This window comes from Drosophila miranda, chromosome 4, assembly GCF_003369915.1.
Source record: "Drosophila miranda strain MSH22 chromosome 4, D.miranda_PacBio2.1, whole genome shotgun sequence".
Taxonomy (NCBI): domain Eukaryota; kingdom Metazoa; phylum Arthropoda; class Insecta; order Diptera; family Drosophilidae; genus Drosophila; species Drosophila miranda.
In genome coordinates this window covers 30,383,170-30,399,114 of record NC_046677.1, presented here as the reverse complement: position 1 = coordinate 30,399,114, position 15,945 = coordinate 30,383,170, and the positions used below count along the sequence as shown (strand labels likewise).

Sequence of the window (15,945 nt, the reverse complement as noted above, 5' to 3'; positions counted from 1 at the left end):
TATTTTTGGGTGAAGAAATTTTCAATTATTTCAGCAGTGGATATTATTCAATAAAATTATACTTTTAAGCTGGCGATTTAAGCCTTAAAGGCTGCCGCCTGACGCCCAGGCCGACTTGGAAAATGTCCCCATAACTTATGCGGGGGTGTACCTACGTACGTGTGTGTGTGTGTGTGTAACGATTGTTGCATAATTTAAGTGCCGCACAACAACAACAAAAAGGTAAAAAAAAGCCTGGAAAGTTGGAAAATGATTTAAGCCGTTCTGTAGTCAGGGTCCCAGGGCCTGTCTGCACGTGTGTGTGGTGTGTGTGTGTGTGTGGTGTGTGCGTGCCTGGGACTCGCCATTACTTTGTATTTAATAAAACAATGTTGTCGACGCCCCAACCTGAGTGTTCCTGCTGTCCCTGTCAAAGGCATTATACGGCTGGAGCCCTTAAAAAACGTGAGCATCGCTCTGCAGGCTTGTCGAAAGTCAGAAACAAGCTTTCACTTAACGAAAGCGAAAAATAGTGCACGAGAGTGTGTAATCCTATAAAAACTTATTTATTTTGTGCGTATTGGTTGCTTTTTTTTGTTGATTATTTGCTTTGCGCATTGCATTGGCTTTTTGAATCGGTGTAAACAAAAGCAGATGCTGAAAGGGTTTTTCTTGTATTGTTTTTGCCTTTACTTACGCTTCCCCGAATCTCTGAATATTGTATTCAACGATATGCCACTTACCTGCAAAAAAAAAGATAGAGATAAACAGATTTAATTATGAAATTCGTGTTTGTCTTTGGTTCAACGAAAATACGGAATATGCAACGGCCTGGCACACAGATTTATGCAGAATTATGTCATAGATTTTCGCAAGACAAACAACTGGAAGTCCATTCGGAGCAAACTAGTTCAGACCCGGCCCAAAGGCTCTGCCTGGCACCCAGCACCGAGCCATTATGATCGAACACGGCCAGCAATTGAGCGTGGCGGGGGGCACAAATCATTTCGATTCGATAGACCCTGCCAGTCGGTCGGTGTATCATACATTTCCGCAATGGATTTATGGCCTGCCTCTTGGACTGCCTCTGCTGTGGCATTTTGCTGGCAGGCAAAACATCTTGCGTTGCCCCCCCCTGCCACCCCATGTCTGGCAGAAACCGCAGAAATGCATTACGCCCCCCAGAAAGTGTTGCGACGAGAGAAGAGGAGCTTAAGTTTTCGCCAATGTTTGTGGATGTTGACTAAATTCATATATAAAAGAGAGAGACAGAGCCCGGGCTAATATCAAACGGAAGTGCCAAACACAGAGACAGAGACAGAGACAGAGACAGGAATGTATCTGCATCCCTTTCGTTCTTTGGGCCATACATCTTGAGCCTGAGCTGGCAACATCGCTTTGGCTGCACTTGGCTTCGGTTTCCGTACACATTTGAGAAATGCATGTGGAAAATGCCAGCCACTGACTGCATTTGTAACTGTAACTCTCTCTCTGTATCTGTATCTGTATCTGTATCTGTGGGAGTGTGCGTGCGTATCTGTGTGTGTGTGTGTGTGTCTGTCTTGGCTAAGCGGCGCATTTCCTGGCCTGTGCCATCAACTAAATAGCATTCATTTACGTTGATTTATGCTGACTGAGAAAAGAGTCTGTGGAAAGAGGAGCCTGTAGCCGGGAGCCGGGAGCCAGGAGCATACTTTTTGTGGGAAAATTTATGCCCCAAAAGTGACACTTTAAAGTTGCAATAAAACCCGAGTGAGTGTCTTCGGTGTACCCGTTTTAAGGTTATTTATTGTTGCAAGTCAGCGATGTAATTACTTTTTCAACACGCACTTGATAAGGGACTGCCCTCCGTGCTCTCCTCTTCGCAGGTCAAATGCCAATGGCTGCATCTTTGTCAATTGCCAAGTGCAATTGATAAATTGGCAATGGAGAGGCAAGGAGGGATGCTCCATCCCCATCCCCATCCCCACTTCTACTTATTCTAGTTCTTTTGCTGGAGCTTCTTTCTGTCATTGACAGTTCAATGTGCGCACTGATGCGCAAATATCAACTCCAATACACACTCGCAGGACTCGCAGGACCCGCAGGACTCCCCGGACTCGCAGGACTCCCACTAACCACATTCGCGTTCGGACACTCGGGTTTTTGCCCATTTTCACTGCGCTTTTTATGGCAGTTCGTGACCGAGTTGCATTTCTCCTTCGTCGCTCGATTTTCGCTCTGCTTTCCTTTGCTCCTTTTTGTCTTTGAAATTGAATTAGTGGCATTGGCAGTTGGGCTTCCTAATCTTCGAATGGTTTAGCCGGCTGCCAAGTAATGGATGTGATAATTTGCTACGAAAACCCAGCAGCAGCTGGCAACCAGTTCATTAAAAGTAACGGCATAAACTCCCAGGAACTCCCAGATTTCAGAGGGTTCTCTATCGAGTATCTGAAATGTGGGGCATTGTCTCAACGGGTCGCATACCTTTGATCAATATCTGGGGCAGCACCCCCCCTCCAGCAGCCCCTCCCTCCATTGTTATTAACAAACAAATTTGATAGAGGAAAAAGCTCTTTATTTGGAAGGCAATACACACAGCAGACCTGCATGCGGAGCTCAAGCCACAAAAGTGCGCATATAAAAGATCTCATAAATTGAAATAAATAAGGAAAATAACAATTTCTACAGCACATAGTGCAATAAATACTGGCAGGGGAGTGGAGGGAGGGAGGAGCCCCCAAACCCCCATCTAGACCTTGGCTGTAATATTCATAACTCTTTTCAAATGTGGTCAAGTGCTGCTGCTGCTGTCCTCTTAGCTGGCTCCGCATGTGTGTCCAGAGCTGTGGCCAGAACCAGAACCAGAGCCAGAGCCACGGCCAGGACCAAAACCAGAACGATTCGACAGCTTTTGATATTGCCCTGTCCCTGGACAATCCAGAATCCCTACCCCTACCCCACTCTCTCCTCCACTCTTATTCTCGAATAGCAATAACTACAGTTGACTGGGCTTTGAATCTAAGCCTGGCCGACACGACCTGACTTGATTTTGAGAGCTGAGCGCCGAGAGCCGAGAGCCGAGAAGGTTGGAACATTTTATTAAAAACGAGCTGAACGATGGATGGACATGGAATATAGTACGAAAATTGCCACAACAAGATGCATTTCTCGCCACGTTCTCTGGCAATTGTAAAAATGAAGTCCAAACTGTGGCACCCCGGCATGCCCCCAACCCCGGGTACATTTGCCTTTTCTTCTGTTGCATTGTCTGGCGATTTATGGATTTTATTTGGCCACTTTTTACTCTTGTTGGCATTTGTCGCCTTTTGTATATTGTTAGCTTACTGCAGACTGCGCTACAGCCACAGCCACGTACGTGCAATGGTATGTCCTGCAGGGGCTATCTTTTGTCGCACATATACTCTAGATACATACTCGTATATGTTGTGGTAGGGCGGGAGTTTATGGGATTGCGACAATTGCCTTGGCCATGAAATGGCAACTTTATAGCCACATCACAGCACAGGAAAATATATATATTTTTTGAAGGGGATTTGGGATGTATTGGGGAGCTTACCCTCCCTCCCCTTGGAACCCCTTCTCCGGCAATGGCAACCCCTTTTCCACCTTATTAACCCACTTGAAAGTTGGCCGAGACCCAAAAACTAATCTGCCATCAGTGGAATTCTAATTAAATTCACACTTTGGTTGCCATTTCCATGCCACACCATGCCACGCCAGACATATGTTTGGGTCAACCACAAGGGGGGCGGGGGGAAGGAGAATCCCAGGGAGGACCCCCCACTAAACAAAGATAAAACCCTTAAAAGCAATTAAAACACACTTTAAGTATTTATGGAACAATAAAACGTTTAGGCACGAAACCTGGGCTAAAGCAAAGCCCAAGAAACAAACATTTTCAAATTCTTTTAAACTTAAAAAAAAGTTGGGCCCAGGCCGCATAAAAAACTGAGTGTAAACGGAAATAAAATGCTACGAAATAATAAAATGTTGTCTTGCGCTCGCTCGGTGCCCTCGTAAAAACTCCAGATATAAACAACAGAAAAGCTAGGAATGGGGGGAGGACTCGGAGATGTTATGCGCAGAATGGCGCCAAAAAAAGGGAACAAAGGGAGGAGACAGGGACGGGCACCAACGAAGCAGTGGATACTCTTGCAGATCGAAGGTAAACCTTTTCGGGGCCTGGAAGTACTTCCTTCCAGGGATCTCTAGCCCCCCCTTTTGGGAAGGGCATCTCCGAGCACTTGGAGTCGAAAAATAATTCTCAAACAATAAAAAAAAAGGGAGCAAAACTTGTATTTTGTATTTTGTGTTCAACTACACCTAAAAAGTTGTCTCTTTGTGTGTGTGTGTGTGTGTGTGTGTGTGTCAGACGATTAGTGCAGGACTTTTGAAAGTTTCTGCGGTTTTGTTCGTCGAGTGTCGAGGGGGGGGAGTTTGGGGAAAGGGAAACACTTGAAGCTCCACTCCACGGACTGTCCCTTTAACGATGCCGCGACGAGAAAACTTTTGTGCAAATAGTTTATGGTTATTGCAGTTGCAAATACATGTGTATATGCTTATGTGCGGGACTGTACATGGCTTAAATGATTTTAATTGTTATTGCGGGCATTAATTGCTCTTCGCCCCAAAAGTTTTAGTTGCCGGCTGTAAAGCCAGTAATTTGTCAAAGTTATGATTCCCGTCTGTGGTCTCGAAAATCAACATTTTCTTAACGAATTTGAATGTGAATTATGCACAGAGATACATTCTAGGATTAACCTGAAACCCAAAGCCAAAGCCAAACAAAAAACCTTTCACCTGAACCTTTTTAATTAGCTTCAAAGGTGGGGGGCTCCCCCCTCCCCGCAGGAGATGCATGTGAAGGCAAACAAATATATTTTTATTTGAAGCCTGCCGAAATTAATAAAAACCCATTTCATTTAATGCTGCAAATATGTTGCCCCCAAAAAAAATGGGATGTAAAAAATTCAATGGGGATTTCAAAAAACAAGCAGCAGACAATACGGGGCATAATGAGAGAGACATCTTTTCCTCCGGTAAGAGCTCGCAAGTGAAATACGATAATTATGCAGTTTAGCAGGCGGGAGGGCGGGAGGAATGCAAAGGCATTCAAAGGGCTTAATGGCTGTGGAGAAAGGCGTTCCCCGGTAAGGCAGGAAAGCGAAAGTAAAAAAAGGGTCACGGAATACGAAACAGAACCCGAAAAATCGGGCAAAAAAATTCAAACACACGGCGGAAATTACAAGAGCCGCCAGTTGGCGGTGGAGCCCCGAAAAAAAAAAAACAACATGGAACCAAGGACCTCGAATGCAAAATGAAATCGAATGCTCGCTGGCGTAAAAATGTGTCAAGGGTGTGCAGAGGGGGGGTAGGAGGGGGATTAACATTAATTTAAGGGTGGGAATGTGCGTGTGTGTGCGTGTGTGTGCGTGTGCGTATGGGTTAAAGTTTCCTCCAAAACTCGTTAGTATGCGCAGCGAGACGAAAAATCAACATTTTCTATTCCTATTTCGATTATATTCCTGCCACTGTGCCAGGGTTTCCAACTCGTTTCGGCAACCGTTGGCCATTAAATGGTATAGGGGGGTTTCCTTGGGGTCTCTGGTGCTACAACTGAAGAGATTCCATCGAATATTGATCATTTCCATTGAAAACACAGTCTAAATCGCCTCTTCTGTGAGTCTTTTGGGTATCCCCTAGCCGAATCTCCTCCTAAACTCCATCCCCTCTTTGAGAGGAAAAGCCCAACCAGGCATATTTAATAAGCATTTCAATGAGCAAAGTTTCGGGAGACCCGAAATAAAAGTTTGCCGCCTCAATGCCACACATAACCGAATGTATTCGGAGCCGACTAACGTTTAGCAGGGCGTATGCGTGATTTGCCTGCAACAAAAACATCCGAATGGCCGATAGTTACACTTTCACCTCGAGGCAAAGAGCCCTCGTTAAATTAAAAGCCTGTCCTCCATGGGCAGCCGTATGGTGAATCATCGTAAACATTCTCCTAACAACCCACACCCTCACCCTCACCCTTACATATGAATATTATGACAGACAAATTTCGGTTAATGGCCAGGGCCATAAAATGGATTTAAAGCCATTTTTTGTGGTCTACTAAAAATCTGCTGACCCAAAAGCCAAATTAATGACAAAGCTTAAGGACCCCCGAAACCAGCCACAAATTGCTCAACATTTTCTTCTTTCTTTTTTAGTATTTCTTTTTTTTTTGTAATTTATAAATCCAGGAATTAAGGCTGGGGTCAACCTCAGAAGCGATAAAATGCAAATTCAATAACGAAACTCCGCAAAAAGTGAACATTTTGGTGCCATTCGAATGAGTTTGAATGAAGGATCCTAATAGCCTTGTCTACCTTTCGGACAGTCGCCTCGGAGGATATTTGTCATGCATGTAGGTCAAATCGTTCTGCATATCAAGTATACGCCTGTCGAGCGATTTCTCTACCATTTTTGCTAGTCAACTTTGCGGCAAAAAAGTCACTCAGACCGAAGGCAGAAAGGAAGGAAGACAGGAGGATGGAGGAGGTGGCTTTCACTTTTGTGGCCGGTCTGTGTATGTGTATGTGGCTGTGTCTCTGTGTCTGTGTCTGTGTCTGGGGAGGCACCCACAGTGGCATCCTGAGGATTTTCAGGAAGGCTTCTCTTTGCCTTTCCTTTTCAGGTACTGGGCAATGCCTTTGTTTGCCAACGAGCCGCAAAAATAATTGCCAGGGCAACAATTTGAGTCTTTCAGTCGCTCAGTCGTTCTGTCGTTGTAGAACAGTTCATATTTCCCCCCCTCCGCCTCCGCCACCGCCACCGCCTCCACACCCAGGCAAAAGTTGGAGCATTGCTGTGGTCCGGCTTTGGGGTCCGTTTGCCTAACTCAGTTTTCGAAAGCATTTCTCGGCTCTGCATTAGGAGTAAATTATTTTATGGCATGGTATGATAATAACAAGCCATTATCCACCATAATCGGAGAGGCACAACTTGGCTTAAGCTCCACTCAAATCTGACCGCACAAAGGTACTGGCAAAATCACTTTGCGCATATTATTAATTCATGAATTTACTTTCAAGTTGGCTCCTGCATCGCCTCGGGGCCGAGCGCTAGAGCACAGTGAGCGGGGAAAGTTTTCGCCCTGGCATTTCTTTGCTGTCACTTGCATTGGATTCGGCTTTTGGCTTCTGGCTTTTGGCTTCTTGGAACTGGCTTACTCTGGCCTCCCCCCCCCCCAAGTGCATATGCATAAGTGAGTAGGAGGTGGAGGTGCAGATGGGGGGGAGCCTTGGGAGCCCAGCCTGTGCCAAAGGTTGCTTGAGTGACAGGCCAAAGACTCGGTTTGCTGGCGGCATACGCTGCGTATGCGCAATCTGCTAACCAAGTCCTTGTCTCAAAAGCATTCGAGTCTTAGCCTAATTCCACATAAGCGTATTACCCGCCAACTAGTGAGTCCCGCACCAGCCAAAGTCAGCCATTAACCCAAGAGCATCGCATCGCAAGGAATCGCATCCGACCATGGATGGTAAATAATTTAATAAGTGATTTATGTGATGCACATCCAGTGACTTAAGCCGGGCTTTTAGTCGGCATAGAGCATAGGCATCGCTCCAGAGAGAGGAAGCCAAGAATAATGGATGAGAACAGGCAGCGCGAATCGTTCAGGATCGCAGTTTCGGCTTGATTATGGCCTGCTCTGGCTCTGCCTTCAATTAATATGCAGAAAGTTTCTTGGCACTTGTCGATGGCCCCAAGGGGTTTGAATTTTCACTGAATTTTACAGTTCAAGTTTCCACTCGATGAAGGCTGTGACACCGTCAAATGAATGCCAATTATTGATGAGGATTTTGATGCCAAATGCAAGGCCTGTGGTGGTCTTTGGAGGTTACGGATGGGTTCGTAGGACATCTACGTTGGCTTCTGTGGTTGGCTTCTGTGATTCCCGCCATCAGTGATTCATCGGAATCAATATCTGATTTCAATATAGGAATGTGCATCCATAATATGGCACAAAATCAAGCATTTCTTTGGAATGGGCTAGAAAAATATATATATATGTATATCCTCTGAAGGATAAACGCATACCGATTTATATTATAGATATTTTACAATATTAAATATAATATAATATTAATATTAATAATTTGTGATTTTAGTTTTGATATTTAGAATTTTTTTGTTGTATTTTTTGTTTTTTTGGTATTTTTTCTTATTTGTATCTTTTGGTATTTTTTTTGGTATTTTTGCAATTTTGGTATTTTTCGGTATTATTAAAATTATTTTTATTTGTTTGGTATATTTTTGGTATTTTTCCTTTTTTGTATCTTTTGGTATTTATTTGGTATTTTTCGGTATTTTTTGGTATTTTTTCGTTTACTATTATTAAAACCATTATTTTAGTTTTTTGCCCTTAAATTCTACATATAGTACTGCAACAGACTATAGAAGAAAGAATCGAATATAATAGCATACGATAGGGTCCTTTACATTCCTACCTGAAGGACAGTCACGCAACCCGCAATAATGTTGTCCAACTATAGTTAGCGGCTCGGATAACAATATTGAGTCTGTAATCTGTAAATTTTGTTTGATATTCGAAGTATATCCTTTGTTTGTCGGAGCCAAAGTCAAAGTCGTTTGCCCCATATCGCACACACACAGGGGGGCTACAGGGGGACCCATGCAAATGTTTGAGCTCAAACTTAGTTCTCAAAATATTTGCCGTTTTCTACGAGAATGCAGAAAAGCCAAAAGCCAACAGGAAGCAAAAAAAAAAAAAAAGCGGGAGAAAGAGGATAGAACCGAAGGAATTGCATTTACGCGGTTCGTTAGAGCAACAAACATAGGAACGGAACGAGACGGGACGAAACGGAACGGAACGAAACGAAACGAAACGAAAGGAAAACTGAGGAAAACGACTCAAAGGCCAAAAACCGACTTTTGGGTCGTTCAAACGGGTTTGCATGCTGTGTGGCTGTGCCTGTGGCTGTGGCAGGGGTGTGGGGGCGTGGCACAAAATTGCAGGCCAAACATTTTCGAGTGGTGGCGGCTGCAGCAGCTCCAGAATTATGCTACAAATTTATGAGACGACATAAATTTTGCAATGTTTGTTCTGGCAACACACACAGCCATCTTTCCCCCTCTTTCTATGGGTGTGTGTGTGTGTGATGCAAGTAGAAAAACAAACCCAAATATCTAAAGCACACAAAGAGCACAGTGGCAGTGGCAGTGGCAGTGGCAGTGGCATAGGGCCTTCCTCCTTCGACACACAGCTGGGGGTCGTCGAATCGGGTCGGGCCGGGTCTAGGGCCTGGCCCTATGATGAATGTCATGCGGTGAAATTTTAAGCCAACAACCCGACTGTGGCAGGCGGCAGGCATTCGTGGGTGGCGCCGCCGCCTCGTCATGCCAAAAATTGAAAAATGCATGCAACTGTTTTGAAGGTTGCCGCTGGCCTTTCACTGCCTTTGCATTGGCGATGGCAGTGTTTTCCACCGAATTTTACATGTCAAATTTTTCGCTTTCGTTTCGTTTCGTATTCTTCCCGCCCATTCATCTCTATGTCTCTGCCTCTCCATCTCTCCTTCTCCCTGCGAGTCTCTAACGGATCTGACGCCGAGCATACCAAATAGACAGGCATGTAAATTACTGGCACATGTGCGTTAGAGGCTATCAACATTATCCCCACTGACCCGAAATGGTGGAAATTTATACGTGTGTGCACGCTCGATACACAGATGCACTTCCCATTAAGTGGGGGGGCGGCCGGGGGCAGGGTAGAGTCCCTGTCAAGTGTTTCTACAAGTGGTATTGGGTTTCCCACTCTCTTTTTGGGCCCCCCTTCGAACAGCAAACACGGCGGTTCCACTGGGAAAACACTAAATGGAGGGGATGCCTCCCAGAGGTATGCTTTTCCAAGCCAAAGGATGGTACAGGGATACAGTATTCAATGTGGAATGAAATGCTAGTCGTTGCAGCACTCCATCAACCACAATTAAGTCCTCAAAGACCTGATCATCTCTCGATCATCAGCCAAGAAGGTCCCATTGGTTCTTCAAGTCCTGCAGACACACGAGTCAATCACTTTAATGAGTACTTAATGCACCCAGGACCTGCATGCAGGAGCTCTCACACCCAGAAACCTCTAAAATTTGATTTTTTTTGTCTCTGGTGCTCCTGGAGCACAGCCGACACGTCCGCTCTGCGGGTCGTGCGGTCGTTTGGTGGTCGCCAATGACAGGCGAATCTCCGAGGCAGAGCCAAAAACTTTGCTTCTGCACAAATTGCTGCCGTGCAGGCCGGAGACCGGGAGGCGCCACACGTCACATGCATAAATGCAATTTTTATCCCACAGCTGGAGCAGAACTTCGTATGCCACACGCTGCAGCGCCACACCAACAGACCCTCCATTCCTGCCACCTATGAATGTCAATGTTCCGGAGGCAAAGACAGTGCAACAGTTTATGCTGCTGCTGCTGCTGTCTCGACTGCTGCTGCTGCTGTAGTTTGGTGGCATTGCAGCTGAAGTTACTGTCATGTCAGCTCCGGCCGAGTAGAACGATATTTCAGCTCGATGTGTGCTTCTGTGTGCTTCTGTGTGTCCTGTGCGCAGGGGACGTGGCTTTTATGTCTATAATTTCTGCAACGAGGCATGCATGTATGCTCCTGTTGTTATTGCTGTCAACATGCTGTCCACCAACAAGAGCCCAGATCCGAGCACAGAACATGAAGTGGAGGATGCAGTGTGGATAAGTACAAGGATGTGCAGCTGGGGATGGGATGCGATCACTTATCCCCGAACAGCGGGAACGGCGGCAGCAGCGGGCACAACACTGTCAACGATTACTGGCAACATAAAGCACGTTTAACATGCCATAAACCCTCCCAGTGCCAGTGCCAGTGCCAGTGCGAGTGCAGGACGAACATTAAAACCAGCCACGGCCCCCATATCGAGGCGAATAATTGAAAAGTTAATTTCGGAGCGGTCTAAATTTCAATTAACTCTGCGGAGAGTCGTGTGTCCACAGGAAAAGTCCGACCAGCAGCCATTGGGGCTGCCAATATGGGGAAACCAGTTCATTAGAATGGAATGGGGGCCGATGGGCTGTGGCATAACCAAGTGAATGCCAGGCGGAAGCCCTGTCTCTGACAATGGGACGCCACGTGTGTAACTATTGCAAAACCTGGCCAAAGAATCGCTCGAAGGAGGAGGAGTGCCTGTCGAATGCATTAACATGTTTCAGTGTCTGTCAACAGGACTCCTGGCCACATAAATGGCATTTGCAGGGCCTGGAAACTGGAAGCTGGAAACTGGAACAAAAGCCGAAACAAAAATGGCAGCAGCTCAAAGACAACGAAGATAAATGCCAATGGGATATGGCTATGGCTGCCCCCCCCCCCCCCCCCTCTCCTATGAATGATGCGATGCGTCGTTGGTTATGCCAGGGTTGCCAGGGTTGCCAGGGTTCATTTGAGTGACACACTAACTGCATGACTGAGTGCGTTACATAAATGCCCCCCACGGAGGCACTCGACTCTGCCGCTGCCGCTGCTGCTGCTGCGTTTCGAATGAATTGTTGTTGATTTGTCTCATTTCCCCCTCCTGCCTCCACCCCCACACACGCGCTGTCAAAGGGGGAATGTACATATTTTACTGGCTGCTGCGCCGCGGTTTATGCAACAGTAAATTGAAATAAAAGATGCACTCTCGTGAACATTAGAGGCGAGTATACGTGCTTCCGCGGGGCAGTGAACTCTCTGCCACAGTTGGTCCCATCTTAAAGCCGCATCTGAAGCGAATGAAGTTCGATTTGCCACACGTCAGATCGAATACCCGCGGCGACAGCTCTTTGCGGCACTCGTTAGCGTCTCCGCCGGCGGCCTTGAGCCACAGGAACACGGATCGAACTCCGTGGAAAACGTGACAAATTGCGGGAAAAACTAAACTAGGGGAATTATAATAATGAGGTGCATGGAATGCCATGCGAAGGGGCTTTGAACGTCCATCGAGAATACCAAACGATGCGTTTAATGGGACTTGTGGTTTATTTTGTAAAATTAGTATACTTTCCACCTCGAAATTCTGAGCTTTTTTGCTCTCAAGAACAATGCAAATGCACTGCAGAAAATGTGCGATTTTTGGCTTGTTACAAAACCGGAAGGCTGTCAGAATATTACATGAGTGTGTGTGTGTGGGCAGTACTTCAAAATAAATTAACAAAATATTTATGCTAATATTTTGATGGAAAAACAGCGCAAAATTGGGCCAAGGGTGCCCTAAAAAATCAGAAATAAACCAGAAATATATTCAAGTGGCTGCAAAAATTTCAAATTATTTGTAGTATTTTACCCGTCATTGAGGGAGAAGGGCCCCCGTCGCATAAGTCCCAAAATCAATTATGAAAAGCACACATCCAACAAGCAGAATCCTGACATGAAACTCGGCAAACACATGGCAGAAAAAGCAGCAAATAAATAACTAATTACATGGGAATTGAATGGCAGGGCAGGGCAGGGCAGGGCAGGTGCAATCTGGTAATCATAATCTCGACAAGCGACAGCCAATAATATAGTATTCATTTGTGACTAAACAACCTGTTGACCTTTGGGTCTGGGGTTGCGGCGGCTGACTGGAATTCAATTATGCAGGGAATACGAGGGGAAAGGAGGGGCTGGCCCCCGGGATGGGCAACCGCAAGTGAACGAAGAAGCAAAGGAAACTGGGAAAAGCCACCGACTTGTGTCAAAGGAAGCCGGTGCGTTGCCAACAACTTTGGAATTTCTAATACGCAGCGCAGGAAACTGTTTGGTTTTTGGCCAGAGAAAGAGAGGGGGAGGGGGAGGGGGAGGGGGAGAGGAGGTCTTTGCCGTTGAAGCTGAAAACAGTTTAAGTTGAACTTTTTACTAAACAAAAGCGCCGCCTAACAGAGGGAGGGAGAGGGTAAGGGAAACTTTTTTGCAGCAGCAACTTTACATGAAAATTAAATAAGTGCCGGCTTAAACAACTTGGGGCCATGTCAGGGAGCACCAAAGCAGCAGAAGGAAGTGGAAGTGGCAGTGGGAGTGGCACTCAATGAGAGGCAAGAGCAAGCCAAGAGACACCGTGGCTGAACAAAAGGTTTGGGGCAAACAATAGACAAGACAGCCACGGAAGCCGTCTTCCACTTCCGCCGCAAATGACAATCCAGAAAAGATGGCCAAGATGCAGGTGAAAGGAGCCCAAGGATTGTGCGGGGCGGAGATAAACCCTCCCTATTGCCTCCTGGCAATAAAATCTCACACTTTTCACTTTTGATTCAAGTTTTGACAGCTGTTTCTTATCGTTTGGATTTTGATTTGGGCCCCAGCGCCCATAAATATTTATTTAATATCTGCAGCTATCGGCCATCAGCTATCGGCCGTCCTAATATCAAAGACAAATGTTGCCTTTGGCCGGCAGTTAATTTGAGTTTTCTATGCCTCCGCACGCACCCACAGAAGTCCCTAGAAAGGAAGATCTCAATCGAAAACTATTTCCAGAGGACCGACAAATTGGTGTCGGCTGCTCGGGCTCGGACATTTATCATCGTTTAGGGGGTGGCCTTCAGAGTACATACACACATATTCCATGCCATGCCAAATACATAGCCAAAGCCTCGGCGAGAGAGCTAAAAAGCCAACGCCTTGTCACAATCAAAAACTCTTGCAATCATTACGGGGTTATTCCAGATCCCCCTCTCTCTACCGCTTGGGTTTTCCTCTAACCAACAACTTCATTTTCATTCGAAGGAGTCGGCAAGTTGCAGGGAACTTCTGCTTCCGGTTCGCCTCACAGCTGCAACTTTTGTGTGTGGCAGTTGCCTTTTGTCTTTCCGTTCTTTTCCCCGTTCTGTGATCTCTCCCGCTGTCTTTCAGTGATTTTCTTGTTTCCTGTCTGTCTGTCTCCATTGCCGACTCCATCGGTGGCATCTGCAAATTGTCGCATTAAAGTTTTCTGTTTTTATCTGCACCTTGTTTGCCACTCGCCACTCGCCGTTGTTGCACCAGTTTCCATTCGTTTCAATTGAATGCCGCCGCAAATTATGCCATTGTCGCGAGCTTTGAATTTTTCGTCTCGCCCACACAATCAAAAGTGTGGCGGCGGCGGCGGTGGCGTATACGTAATCGAATTAATCAATCAATAGACGGCCCGCAGCGGCTGGCAGGCCCAATTGAATCTCATTGTTGCCACCGAATCGCTGGCCCGCCGAATGCCAGATGCCCTTTGATCGGCGGAAAGTCCTCTCAAGCGCTCAAGATAAACTGCCAACTGCAAGGATACAAAGCACTTTAATTAACTTGCGGACGCGCGCGGCACTCGCAAAGTTTCAGCCATCAACTTTGAACCGCAAGGTAGTTTATTTCGCAGGGATTGCGGTGGGTATCCTCCCCTAGAATCCCATCTCGAGGAATGCATTTGGCCACTTACCGCATTATACGGCCAATAAGAGCACACAGGTAGCTGTACTGGTATGTGGCACACAACAGGATGCCCCCCCCCCACCACCACCGCCGCACCGCACTCCCTTGGTTGCGTAATTAATTTCCTTGAAAATATTTTGGCACAACCGAAAGTTCGTTCGGGGCCCGTTTTGCGGTCCTGCGAACAGCCTGTGACCCCGCTGAGTTATGCACGCGGTTAATTCCCCAAATTTAAAAGCAGTTAAATTAAGTCGTGTGCCCCGTGTGTCCCCCGTGTGTGTCCCCCGTGTGCCCCCTGAGGGCCATTGACAGTTTTCGGGTTTCTGCAGTGTCCTACGAAAATATTGTGCGCTCCATAATGCCTGGACAAACAGCCGGATTGGGGACTCGAGGCAGCCGGACAATCGTAGATGGCAGAGACGTTGGCCAAGACTTTGACCAGGCCCTGACTTTCGTAAAGTATGCAAACAATTTTTGCGAAAACAAAAACTTAAATAAAGCAAACAAATTGATGTGGTCCCAGCCCCACCCCCACCCCCACCCCCCCACTCGTGCAACAACAAGACTAAAAGATTTCCCAAAAAAATAAAGTGGGAGTAAGCGAGTCCGTATCTTTTCGCCCAGGGCACAATTTATTGGCCCACAGCATTCGTTCATTCATCAGCAGGACGGACTCATCGGACTGTAATAATTTGCTATCAGAGAGTGTCACGAACAGGGGAGGCGGGGCGGGGTGGGGGGGGGATGTGGTGCTAAACTAAACGCCTCGTGGGTGGTGGTTTATTGGTGCTGCCTCGAGAGGTGCCTGGCTTAGCAGTCCAATGGAAATTGAATAAAGGCACGAACGACAATAAAGGAGGTGGCCGTAGGGAGGTGGGGGGGGGGGGGGGGGGGGGGGGGGGGGGGGTGCTTAAAGAAATACCCAAGGGTGCGGTGTGGGGATACCCTGAACAAGTAGAGAAATCAGTAAAAGAATACCCCTTTTGCAGGGGGTACATCATAACCTGGGATACCCCAAACAAGGAAGAAAGTGAAGGGCGAAGAGAGGAGTGTGGGGGGAGGGGGGGGCAGTGTAATGTCAAAAGAGCGAAAGCATAAAACAAACTCCTAACGGGTTTGCAGACACCTCTTTTTTCACTCTCTGTCCCTTTTAGTGGCTCTCTTTCTTCTCCCACTTTCCCTTGCCCCATGTGTGCCTGCGTGTGTGTGTGTGTGTGTGTGTATTTGTCTATGTCAAGTGTCAACATTTACTTCGTGACAGCACAAATTGTGGCTGCGGCCATTTGAACACCCGCAACAACTGCGTGTTCGAGTGTGTTTCATGTATCTAAAGTCGAGACTGGGACTGGGGCTGGGACTGGGGCTGTGGCTGGGGCTGGGGCTCGTCTCTGTTTGTGTTTGTGCCCCCAAAAAAGCCACAAGTGTTGTGCCGGAGATCGTATATCCCGTATACACTTTAAAAAACAAATAAGATCCATTTCATTCAGAGATTTGCAGGTTTTGGGGACTTCCGAATATCGTTGT

General features: G+C 46.6%; 1 protein-coding gene across 1 annotated transcript in view; it reads right to left on the bottom strand.

Moving 5' to 3' along the window:
- LOC108163840 (putative neural-cadherin 2) overlaps positions 1–15,945 on the bottom strand; it is a 116,948-nt gene that overhangs the window by 53,093 nt on the left and 47,910 nt on the right. The gene's annotated exons all lie outside the window — the stretch shown is intronic.